General features: G+C 44.9%; 1 protein-coding gene and 1 non-coding gene across 2 annotated transcripts in view; one reads left to right on the top strand and one right to left on the bottom strand.

The window, feature by feature from the left end:
- LOC133933464 (histone H4-like) overlaps nucleotides 1-12,138 on the bottom strand; it is a 408,656-nt gene that overhangs the window by 391,519 nt on the left and 4,999 nt on the right. The window lies entirely within an intron of this gene.
- LOC133945220 (5S ribosomal RNA) lies at nucleotides 2,381-2,499 on the top strand. The gene has a single exon (XR_009916969.1). It is a non-coding gene; the product is annotated as a 5S ribosomal RNA (ribosomal RNA).

Consider the following 12,138-nt stretch of genomic DNA (forward strand, 5'->3'; position numbering starts at 1 on the left):
CTCTTTTGATGTCAAGAGGTCAGTGAGGCGGGGCTGCCCAATGTCAGCACTGCTCTACAGCATGGTGGCGGAGCCGTTGGCGGCTTTAATTGCTAATGATAAAAGAGTGTGTGGAATAGGTAAGGGAAAAATTTGCGTAATGCAGTATGCGGATGATATTAATGTAATGGTTAAAAGTGAGAGTGATGTAGATATAGTGTTGAAACATATAGAAACTTATGAGAGCTTCAGGAGCAAAAATTAATATGGGAAAAGTCTGAAATAATGAGGATGGGTAGGAACAAAGATCTAAATAACAAATGGGGATTCAAAGTAGTAGAGAATAAAAGAAAAGTGCTCGGAGTGTATGTTGGAAGTGATGAGAATGAATGCGATGATTTGACGTGGAAAGATGTTATTGGACGTATGCAAAAGACCCTGTGTATGTGGAGGGCTAGGGGTTTGCTTTTAAGGGGAAGGGTGGCCGTCTCACCAATGCTCTAGTTTTGTCGCAGGTGAACCATGCATTGAGCACTTGTGCGCTTCCGACTTGGGCTGAGCAGAAGATTGCAAAAGTCGTTAGAGACTTTATTTGGAGGAGCAAAGCAGCCAGTATTGCGCATAGAACGCTGATAAGGGTCAAAGATCAGGGTGGGCTAGGATTGATGGACGTACTCGCAAAAAGAACTGCGTTACGAACTAAATTGATAGGTAAATTTAGGGATGCAAGTCGGGAGGCGGCCTGGAAAGGCCACTTCAGCCAGTGGCTGAGCACATATGGTCTCTTGAGTAAAGACAATTTGTTGCAGATTCAGGACACAGCGGCATATGCACATCTGCCGCGGTTCTTCCAGGAGGTGCTCAACGCGTGGTTCCTGCTATTTGATTTGAAGACCACACTCGTATGCGAGTCAAGAGCGTCTGTGATGAGGCTGCCGTTCCTCTCCAGCCCATATTTTAAACAGGGAGGCAAAGGGGTCATCAAGAGCGTGGCTCTTGAAAGGGCGGGGCTGAAGCGGGTGGGAGATCTAGTCGACAGGGGAGGGAGATGGGATAAAGAAAGAGTGATTAGGATAGTGAGAGAGAAGGGGATAACATATAGGAGGGAAGTGATTGTGAAAGTGTTGGAGAGAGTGGAAGGGAGTGTGATGAGTGAATGGGGGGACGGGTTTAGAAATAAGGGGAGGGTTGGGCAGGATGATGCGGTGGGAATCTCCCTGCGCCTGGGGGGGGAGACACACGCCATTGCTGATATCACAACAAAGATTTGGTATAAGCATGCATTGAAACAGAGTGCAAAAACCCACATGCGAGAGTAAATGGACAGACACATATCCGGACATTACACCCAACATTTTGTGGAAGTATATTGACATACCGCACACACCGCATGCAATATTCAATCTTGATTTCAAGAGAAGGCACAGGAGGATTTTCACATGCATCATCCTGCACCAAATGCTCAGGGGAGTGTATGGGAGGACGTGTATGGTGTGTGAAAGGAGGGATGAAGACTTCATCATATTTTTGTGTATTGTTGCGAGCTAGTAGAATTCTGGGGAAAAATCAAGGGGCTGCTGGGAGGGTGCAGTGTGGGAGACTGCTAGGTGGATCGGGGTTGGGAATTGTCTGTACTCTTGGGAGTGAATAGGAAATATAAAAATTGGAAAAAGATCAACATGATCCTTGGGTTCGCAAGGAGGGCGATTTTTAACAGACGCAAGTTTGCACTGTATGAAAGGAGAAAGTTGGATGTATGGAGGCTGTTTGTGAATGAATGGAAAAGACACTTACGAATGCTGTATGAGAATGGAATTGTATGGATGACTGAGCAGGGCACTGTTTGGGGTTGATTTGGCTGGTTTAAAGGGGGTGGCTTAATTTTGGAGGTGGGAGAGTGAGGGAGTTTTGTGTGGGATTTTGGTTTTGTGTGGTTTTTCGAATGAGGGGTGGATTATTTTGTGGGTAAATGGTCGAGGTTAAAAGATTCTGTGTTTAGCTGTTCGGTTTGCGCTTTGGGACTGAGGGGCAGTTTAATTTCGAGGGTAAGTGTATTCGGGATAAGATACTGCTTCTGCTGTCTGGTTCTTATTTTTTTTTATTTAAAAGAGAAAGTGTGTTTAGTTAATTGTTTGTGCGGCTTCTGAGGGTGGTTTAATTTGTGGGATTGTTTTCATTTATTTGTATTGATATACGTATAAATGAATGCGTAATTGCATAAAATGGAATATATTTCTGATAATAAAAAAGATTAAAAAAAAAATATGCCCTATCTCGTCTGATCTCGGAAGCTAAGCAGGGTCGGGCCTGGTTAGTACTTGGATGGGAGACTGCCTGGGAATAACAGGTGTTGTAAGCTTTTACATGACGTATAAACAAGGTTCAGAGGGTGGACTCATTCGCTTACGGCCACACCAACCTGAATACGCCCGATCTCGTCTGATCTCGGAAGCTAAGCAGGGTCGGGCCTGGTTAGTACTTGGATAGCAGACTGCCTGGGAATACCAGGTGCTGTAAGCTTTTTTCCACTTTTACTTGACATATTTACATGTATAAATAAGGCTCAGAGGGTGGCCTCAGTAGTCTACGGCCACACTAACCTGAACGGACCACTGGGAAGTCGCATCAGAGCGCGACGGCAACACAGCAGCGGAGACTTTATTCAGTTTGAATCAATCCAACCGGACAATAGACTTGAGATTGTTTTGTTGACACTACGTGTTCCCCCGTGGCATTGACGCACTGTAAGGGGGTCTCGATGCCGGTCGAAATGGCGGAAGGAAAAAAGGAGCGAGGGGGCAGTGATGCTCTCCTCAGCGGAGAGAACAAGGAGGAAAATAATGACACAGTTCTGAACAAACAAAGCATAGAAGTGTTAAGAGATGGGAGAAAGCTAACTCTGGTGGTTGAGGCAGAGGGTGAGAGCGTGACAACGGCGATGGATCTGATGAGGTGTGTGCGCGAGTTGTGTGGAGGGCTGCTGGGTTGCAGGTACTTAACTGAAAACAAATTTGAGATGACCATGAGCCACCCAAGATGCCAAGAAAGGTTGATGGAGGGGTTCAAGATGGGTGAAACCAGGGTGCACGCCAGGGAGATTGTCAATGACGAGCTGGTGGTGTCATTTATGAACCTGCCATTTTACGTTGAGGACCAGGAAAAACTGGAGAAGCTACAGATCTAGGGTGTGTCGGCTGCATCCCCGATTAGGAGGAGGATGTGGCCGGGGACAAATGTTGCGGATGGGACACGGTTCCTTAAAGTTAAATTTAATAATCAACTTCAATCTGCCGTACTCGTCTAAATTCAGCACAGCGCTAGGGGCGGAATATTTCAGGGTGATTCACGATAAGCAGGACAGAGTGTGCAGGATGTGTATTCAGTCGGGGCACCTGATGAGAGTGCCCTGAGTTTCAATGTCACAGGTGTGGAGTACAGGGGCACTTCGCCAGGGAATGCGGCAAAGATGTAAAAAAATGTGATCTATGCAGGAACCGGACGGAGGAGTGCAGGTGCAATAGGAGTGAGACCGAAGAAGGGAAGGGGGAGGAGGTGAACGAGAGTGAGGGGGGGAGCGAGAGTGAGAGCAGTGAGGAGGGTCACTCGGAGGGAATGGAAAGCATAGAGGAGGAACACGTACAGGGAGAGGGAAACATGGCAGGGATGAGAGGGCGGCTGCGAGAGAGGAGGGAAAGGGAGGAGGACACTATGAAGAAAGTCGCGTGCGGGATGGAGAGCGGGTGCAGATGGAGACGACCAAAGGGAAGAGGGGCAGAGAGGAGAAATGAGACCAGGAGTCAAGCAAGGAGAGAGGGCGAAGGAATGACGCGGCGGCGGCTGCAGAGGGGAGGAGAGATGCGCAGACGGTGAGGACGAAGGAGAAGGGCTCGACAAAAGGACGGAGAGGCGGAGTGGAGAATGCTGACCTGGGGCCAAAGGAGAGGAGGCAGCACGGCGACAGGAAGACAGAAGAGAGGAGAGAAGTGCAGAGTGGAGTATCTCCCACCGGGTCTGGAGAGGACACCCGCACGTCACAAACGGTAGGATCCAAGACTGACATGGAGTTAATGCAGGAAATTAGTCTAATAAAGAAGAGACAGAACACCAAGAGGCACAAGAGGATTAGCAAGATAAGTAAGAGCAAGAACAAAAAATGAAAACAAAAACACTACTTATAATGTTAACAATTATTTCAATAAATGCAAGGGGGCTAAAAAACAAAAACAAAAGGGAACAGATATATGGGACGAGCGATTTTGATATATGTTTACAGGAAACACACAGGGACAAGAGATGTATGAGGGAGGTGGAGAATAAATGGAGAGGAGAAGTATATGCAAACAATGGTGATGGGAATGCAAGGGGGTAGCGATATTAATAAAAAGAGTGATGATGAGGGGGATGGAAGGATGATAGGACTCAAATTTGAATATATGAATGAAGGCTTTAAGCTGGTAAATGTGTATGCGCCAAATGAGGAGAAAGAAAGGTGATGTTTGAAAAGATGGGATCAATGTGTGATGACAACTGTATGATAGTGGGGGATTTTAATGTGTGGTGTGAGAAACTGGATGTGTCAAAGAACATGCATTTAAAAATGACACAAGAGGTATTAGAAAAACTAAAAAGTATGAAAGGACAGTGATGTATGGAAAGAAAGAAATCCAGAGGGGAGAGAGTTCTCAAGAGTACACCTGGTAAAAGGGGAATTAAATCACGGCAAACAATTACGCTGCACTGAACGGTAAGTGTAAATGTAAAGTGAAAATAACGAAACCAGTCAGTATGACTTGTGAACGAATATCAGTCACGTCTTTCTAAAACAGTGGTCATGCGAAAGGGAATGAGGTAACTGTTTACTCTACTAAACCAATGCAGGTCAAGTGAAAAAGGATCCAAAGACTCATACAAAGCCCCAGTCGGGAGATGAACGAATCCTTTCTGTTTCCTTGACTGAGCCTATGCATCAGTCCCGATGCGTGGACACGAGAAAATGAACGAATTGTTCACGAACGACACATCACGAAAGGGGTGTCTTCTACAGATGCACCATAGAGAGCATCCTGACTGGCTGCATCAACGCCTGGTATGTCAGCTGCACCGCCCTGAACCATAAGGCTTTACAGAGGGTGGTGAAGTCTGCCCAGCACATCACCAGGACAGCGCTACCATCCATAGAGGACCTCTACACCCAGCGGTGCAGGAAGAAGAGCAGCCGGATAATTAAAGACCCCTTTCAACCCAGCCATAAACATTTTTGCCTGCTGCCATCTGGCAGACGGTACCGCAGTATCCGGGCCCGCACCACCAGGCTCAGAGACAGTTTCATCCCCCAGGCCATAAGACTTTTAAACTCCTCTCCGTAACATACACTCCTGATCAAAATCTTAAGACCAGTTAAAAAACTGCATGAATTTGCATTTTGCACTGTTGGATCTTAGGAAGGTTCTAAGTAGAGCTTCAAAATGCAAAAATAAGAAATGGGAACAAGAGACCAAAAGTTGTGAGCAGGCAATTTATTGAAAACAACAATTTAACTCAAATAAGCTGTTCATCAGCTGATCAAAAGTTTAAGACCACAGCCTTTAAAAGCCAAAATCTCTGCAAAATTTGGATTCCATGTCATTTCCTGTCAAGTAATCATACTGTGAAGATCTCTTGATGGCAAAGGCCAAAAAACTCACCGTCTTTGAACGTGGTAGGATTGTTGAACTGCATAAACAAGGCCTCTCACAACGTGACATTGCTGCTGAGGTTGGACGCAGTAAGACATTTTGCATTACTTAAAAGATCCTCAGGGTTATGGAACAAAGAAATCAAGTGGTAGACCCAAAAAAATCTCACCGGCGCTGAGCCGGAGGATCCGAATGGCTGTCCGTCAAGACACGGGACGATCCTCGTCCCAAATTAAGGCCATTACTGGTGCTGACTGCAGCCCAATAACCATCAGGCGGCATCTGCGAAGGAAGGGCTTCAAAAACAAGAAACATCTTCAAAGCCCACGTCTCCTTCAACGCCTCAACATTGCCCGTTTAGACTTTGCAAGGGAGCACCAAACATGGGACATTCAAAGGTGGAAGAAAGTTTTATTCTCTGACGAGAAAAAATGTAACCTTGATGGTCCTGATGGCTTCCAACGTTACTGGCATGACAAGGAGATGCCACCTGACATGTTTTCTACGCGGCACAGTGGAGGGGGCGCCATCATGATCTGGGGTGCTTTTTCCTTCAATGGAACAATGGAGCTCCAGGTTGTGCAGGGGTGTCAAACAGCAGCTGGCTGTGTGGAGATGTTTCAGCGGGCATCCCTCATAACTGAGGGCCCTCGTCTGTGTGGTAACGACTGGGTTTTTCAGCAGGACAACGCTCCAATTCACAATGCCCGTCTGACTAAGGTTTTTTTCCAGGAGAATAATATCACTCTTTTGGACCTTCCTGCGTGTTCCCCTGATCTTAATCCAATTGACAACATTTGGGGATGGATGGCAAGGGAAGTTTACAAAAATGGACTTCAGTTCCAGACAGTGGATGCCCTTTACCATCTTCACCACTTGGCGCAACATTCGCACTAGCCTTTTGAAAACACTTGCATCAAGCATGACAAAACAAATTTTTGAAGTGATCAACAATAATGGTGGAGCTACTCATTACAGAGTCAGTTTTTGACACTTTAATTTCTGTTTTATTTTTTTTAGCTGTGGTCTTAAACTTTTGATCAGCTGATGAACAGCGTACTTCAGTTGAATTGTTGTTTTCAATAAATTGCCTTCTCACAACTTTGGGGCTCTTGTTCCCATTTCTTCTTTTTGCATTTTGAAACTCTACTTAGAACGTTCCTAAGATTCAACAGTGCAAAATGCAAATTCATGCAATTTTTTAACTGGTCTTAAGATTTTGATCAGGAGTGTATAATGACGTCACTTTCTGCCTAAATTTGGGAATGTTTCCTACCTTAAGATTTAAGGACCCGCTGAAAACCCTCTCTCCTCTCATTATTCCATAGGCAGTTCAAGGTTAGTTCAGACGAAGAGAAACACACTGAACACATCTGGAGACAACACTTAAACGTTTGAACTTAAGATGCAAGGCGCCTTAAGATATTAACATGTCATTATGATCTATACCTATGCTAGAGAAAGTCATTAGCTGGATATTAAAATACCATTCATTGTTTGTATCTGTGCTATGGATATCTATTAGCTAAGGGAATATACTACACCATCTTGTAGGAAATACCCGTGGGCTGAACTGGACTTTCACTGGATGGGCGAAGCTGAGAGAGAAGCTCTGATAGAGAAGGATCGTCTTGCTGCTGGTTAATCAAATCACTAAGAGAGACAGACAAAGGAACAATAGGCAGCCACACAACATCGTCAGATATAACTTCAATTTGTTTTCTCTTTACCAGTCTGTGCTCGGGTTACTGCACATGCTGAAAATACCTCTCGGTCAACAGGTCCCCTCATCAGTCAGGTAGAACAACCTACCAGTGAAGGCAGTATATCAGGCCGTAATTTGTTTCCAGCCAGATCATTCCCTAGGATGATCGCCACTCCTGGAACCAGGAATGATGGCCGGACTCCCATGGACACCTGTGCCTTAACTAAAGAACAGCACAACAAAAAACGATGCAAAGGAGCCAAAAACAGTTGCATACCCTTCTTCCAGTGTCCCTCCACTGGACAATAGTTACAGGTTCTGCTTTGATAAGGAGTATTCATTAGCCAACACAACATCTTTCTAGCTTGATGCTCATTTATGTAAGTAGTAACTCGGTTAGGAAGAATATCTTTAAACTGAACAGAACCAATTCCTTAAGATCTTCCATTTCATTTCTCATAAGCTACAAGCCAGCGATTAAAATGGGTGGTCAGTGCTCGCTCCAGCTCTACATACGTTTGCTCTTCTGATCTTCTCAGTTTCCTGAACTGCTGGCGATCGCCTCCGGCACAATTTCATAGGACCTAAGCCTCTGTGAGCCCACATTGCAAGAACAACATCTCTACATCAGTCCACTGGCATGCTTGACTTAACCGCTCAAAAAGAAAAGAAATTACCCACATCCTTCTCACAAAATGTTGGTAGTAACCTTAAAATATAAACTACATCAAAAGTATCTGTGGACACTGCTGGCAAAAATGGATATAACTCACGCTCTTTAATCAGCTCCAGTTCAACCTCACGCGGCTTAGTAGTTACATTTAATCATTCAAACTCCCATTCTTGATCCCTGGCATGAACTCGCTCTTCATGGGCACGTGATTCACTTTCCTGTTAGTGATGTAGCAACATAATTTCTGTCTTCTGTTCAACTGTTATGTCACCAAAGTCATAAAGGACTGCCCTCTAACCTTGATCTACCAGCTACTTCCTCTTCAGCAACAACCTCATCTCTGGAACAAACCGAAGGGGGGAAAAACCAACCTGTCCTAACTGGGCCTTTAAAGTAGAGTACATTACTTCCTTGTGAACCGTTCTATTTCATAATGCTCTGCAATTTTTAGCAACTGCTCCCTGGTACATTTTCCTAGCACCTCCACACTTGGAAACTGCACAAATTCCTCCATGGTAGCCATCTTTTCAAAAGAACCAACCCATATATATATATATATATATATATATATATATCATCACCTATATCATCTATATCTATCATCACCTTTGGAATACCTTTCCCCTGACTATCTGCCTAACCAATGCTAACTACCTTCTATAGACCCTAGTCTTCATGCATTTCATGACAGGTGTTTTAAACACAAAACCAATGACCAGGTAAAGCCCCAGCTTTGCTGTTACTCACCAGACGGACATGGATGTGTACCCAAGACAAAGTCAAATCATGTTTATGCACAAAAATAACAAACAAAAATAACAAACCAACAGACCGCCCGAGAGAGATACTGTTGCCTATTCCTACCAGGAAAGGTAACTCCAAAGGTAAATCCCTCTAATTAGTGCCTGATAAGTAATGCAATTAGTTACCGATGTAAGCTCAAAGTACTTCATTCACACTCTAAAGTTATCACACACCCTGGGCAACCAGTACACTATTCCAGGGGAAACTTAACCTACTAGAGGCCTATTACTTTCTCAGGACAGAAAAGAGTGAGAAACAAACCTGGATCTGGATTTCGGACGAGCCCCCACTTGTTACACCTTGGCTCATATGTGCAACAAGAAACACTGAATGGCACAAAGCTCTGCAGTTACAGTATTTATGCATTTATTCTACAGGAATAATACTACAAAGAACAAAATGCAAAGAAAAGAGTATACCCGGTGAATGAGAGACCAGAGCCCAGTGTGCAGGCCTCTAAAGTAGTGGCCAATCCCGGGTGTGCCACATCCCGTTAATTACCAAGGTCTGACTCCGCCTACAGGAGCCTGAAACACAACACAAGTACAGCAGACAACTCCAGGGTTGTCACAAGATGAATGACATGATGTATGAGGAAGATATAGGGAGATGGTGGGGAAGGTTGAAAGAGGGGATAAGGGGCATGAGCAAGAAACAGTAAGAACAGGGGAAAGAAAGAGAAAAAAGGTTAAAACAGAAGTTAGAGGAAGAGGAGAAGAAAGCTGGGAAGGGGGTAATTATGACAGAGGGATACATAAAGATGAAAGATTAACTAAAGGAGATAGAACAAGGAAAGTGTTAAGGTGCAATAATTAGAAGTAAGGCGAGGTATGCAATAGAGGGTGAAAAATGTACAGGGTATTTCTTAGGGCTAGAGAAGACAAGGCAGGAGAAAAATTATTTTGAGCAAGTGGAGGGAAAAATAAAAATAACAGACCTTGTAGAGATAGTGGAAAAGAGTTGAAGAACTGTAGAGAGAGTTATATAAGAAAGAAGAGGTAGATGTGGAGAGTAGCAGACAGGTGATAGACAAGATGGAAGATAGACTGAGCGATGAGGATAGGTGTGCGAAGGAGAGATAAGTAATGGAGAGCCAATGACTGGATGTGGCTTTAACTTTTAAATATCTCGTCCCATCAGTCACATTATTTCCAGGCGACATCCTCCTCTTTATCTGAGATACTGCCGAGACTACCCAGCCCTGGAGTTTATCTAGTATCATACTGTCACTGATGTAAAATGGCATATTCATTAATGATACCACCAGCTCATCATTAACTGGCTCTCTAGCATGCACCATCGTTTCTCCAATTTGAAACCCATCCATGAGCCTCTCATTCCCTTTCGGGTGACTCATGGTCATTTCATTCTTTTTTTCGTCATCGTCTACACACACAGCTCCCTCACACACCTCATCAGCTCCATCGACGTTGCTTCATCCTCGCCTTCCATCTCTACCATTACGGTTAGCTCCCTCTCATTCCCTTGTTTCTGCACCTCTTGCTCTGCCTTTAACTCCGTGCCTCTCCCGCTATCACCTCCGTGGGTCACCGCGTTTCCACTCACCCGCTCCGTACTTGCCTCCGCCATTGTCGCTTGGTACACTTCCAAACAGGCATCAGACACCCCCGCACAGTGCGTCACTGCCGTAGGGACACACACACACTAAACAAGACAATCACAACGCTAACGTCCGGTTGGATTTACACATAAGAAGAAGAAGAGGTAGAAGTAGATAGAGTAGAAGAAACAAGATGTGGTGGTAGATCTGGTGAAGGGGAGAGCCCAATGTGCAGCCCTCTTAAATACTGGTCAGCAACAGGTGTGCCATATCACTGCTGATTATTAAGGTCTGACTCCGCCTACAGGAACCTGAAACACACACAAGCACAACACCACAGCAGGACAACTCCAGGGTTGTCACACAATATTATGATAACATTGCACCTTAATTTTTATTTTCTGCACATTTCCCCTGATTTATTTACATGTATTAATAGGTATTGTGGGTGGAATCATTCGCTAACAGACATACCACGCTGAACACGCCCATTGAGGTCGTCACAGTGAGATGGAAAGAAGCAAAACTTAAAGCCTGAAACATGCTTCTGCGACTGCGTCTGCGTCTTTTCACGTCGCTGTGGCGCAAGACTCGTTTTCATTCATGCTTCCCCAACCGTTGCGCGTCTTACAAAGCAATTCCGCGCCAGAACACTAGGCGGAGTAATGCTTTTTGTCGAAGACGACCTTAGAGACGCCTTCTTTCTTCTTTGTCGATTGTTTATTTACATAGCCACTGCGGCTCCTCGTAGCCTTTTTCTGGCGGACAAATCCGCCAGTCAGTGACAGGTTATACAAGTGATCATACTATCGGATATCTTCTGCCAAGTGCTCTTCTATTTGGTCCATATTCGTTCTTCTAAATCTTCCGTGATTTCTGCCGGTATTATGGGGCATGAAACCGAAATGCAGCTCCAGAAGGGATGTAGAGCAGACCAATCACAGCCTTGCGGGCTGAGTGAGCTTGCGGAACTTTGCCGTAAATTTTAGAAAAGGGGGTCGACACCCGTCAGCACGTAAGGAGGGATACAGAAGCACGTAAGGGACCCGGAAGGGCTCTTGCGCTTACGGGCCCGTGAAAACGCAGAAGCATGTTTCAGGCTTTAGTGTCTATTCCACTAGTATAATACGTTTCTACGTCAATGTATTGTCCGTTTTTCGTTTGTTCGAAAAGAAGAGTTTATTATTTTAAACAATCCCCTGACAGATCTTGCTGTTTGGGGAAATTTCGATTTTTTTATTTAACCTCGAAAGACGGACAGCACGGCAACAAACGAGAAGGAGCAGACAGACGTAAAAACAATCACGGACAGAGCAAGAGGAGGAGATGAAAGATGTGAAGTAAAGGACGGACAACAAGAGAACAGACAGGAAAATGCCAGTGAGAGGGCACACGGACCAAACACTTCCACCGCTGGTCAAACGAGGCACAGAGGGAAAATATGCGGAGAGGAGCAACGAGGGGAGAGAACAGGAGGTCTCATTTAGAACCGTTGCGGGGGCTGAAACGTGCGCACGCCACTTCTCAAGCAAACGTTGCGTATTTCCACGCAAACTCTGACCCATGCGTACGAACGTTTTGGAGAGGGGAAAGTGGCGACACAGACGTGAGGTGGTGAACTGAAGTCAGAGTATTGATCCAATTCATCATTTACAATAAAACCAACAGCTTAGTTTTGCTCGAGCGACATGTCTGTTCCACTCGAACCTTTTAGTTTAAACATGACTTGCAGCAAATTACG

This window comes from Platichthys flesus, chromosome 22, assembly GCF_949316205.1.
Source record: "Platichthys flesus chromosome 22, fPlaFle2.1, whole genome shotgun sequence".
Taxonomy (NCBI): Eukaryota; Metazoa; Chordata; class Actinopteri; order Pleuronectiformes; family Pleuronectidae; genus Platichthys; species Platichthys flesus.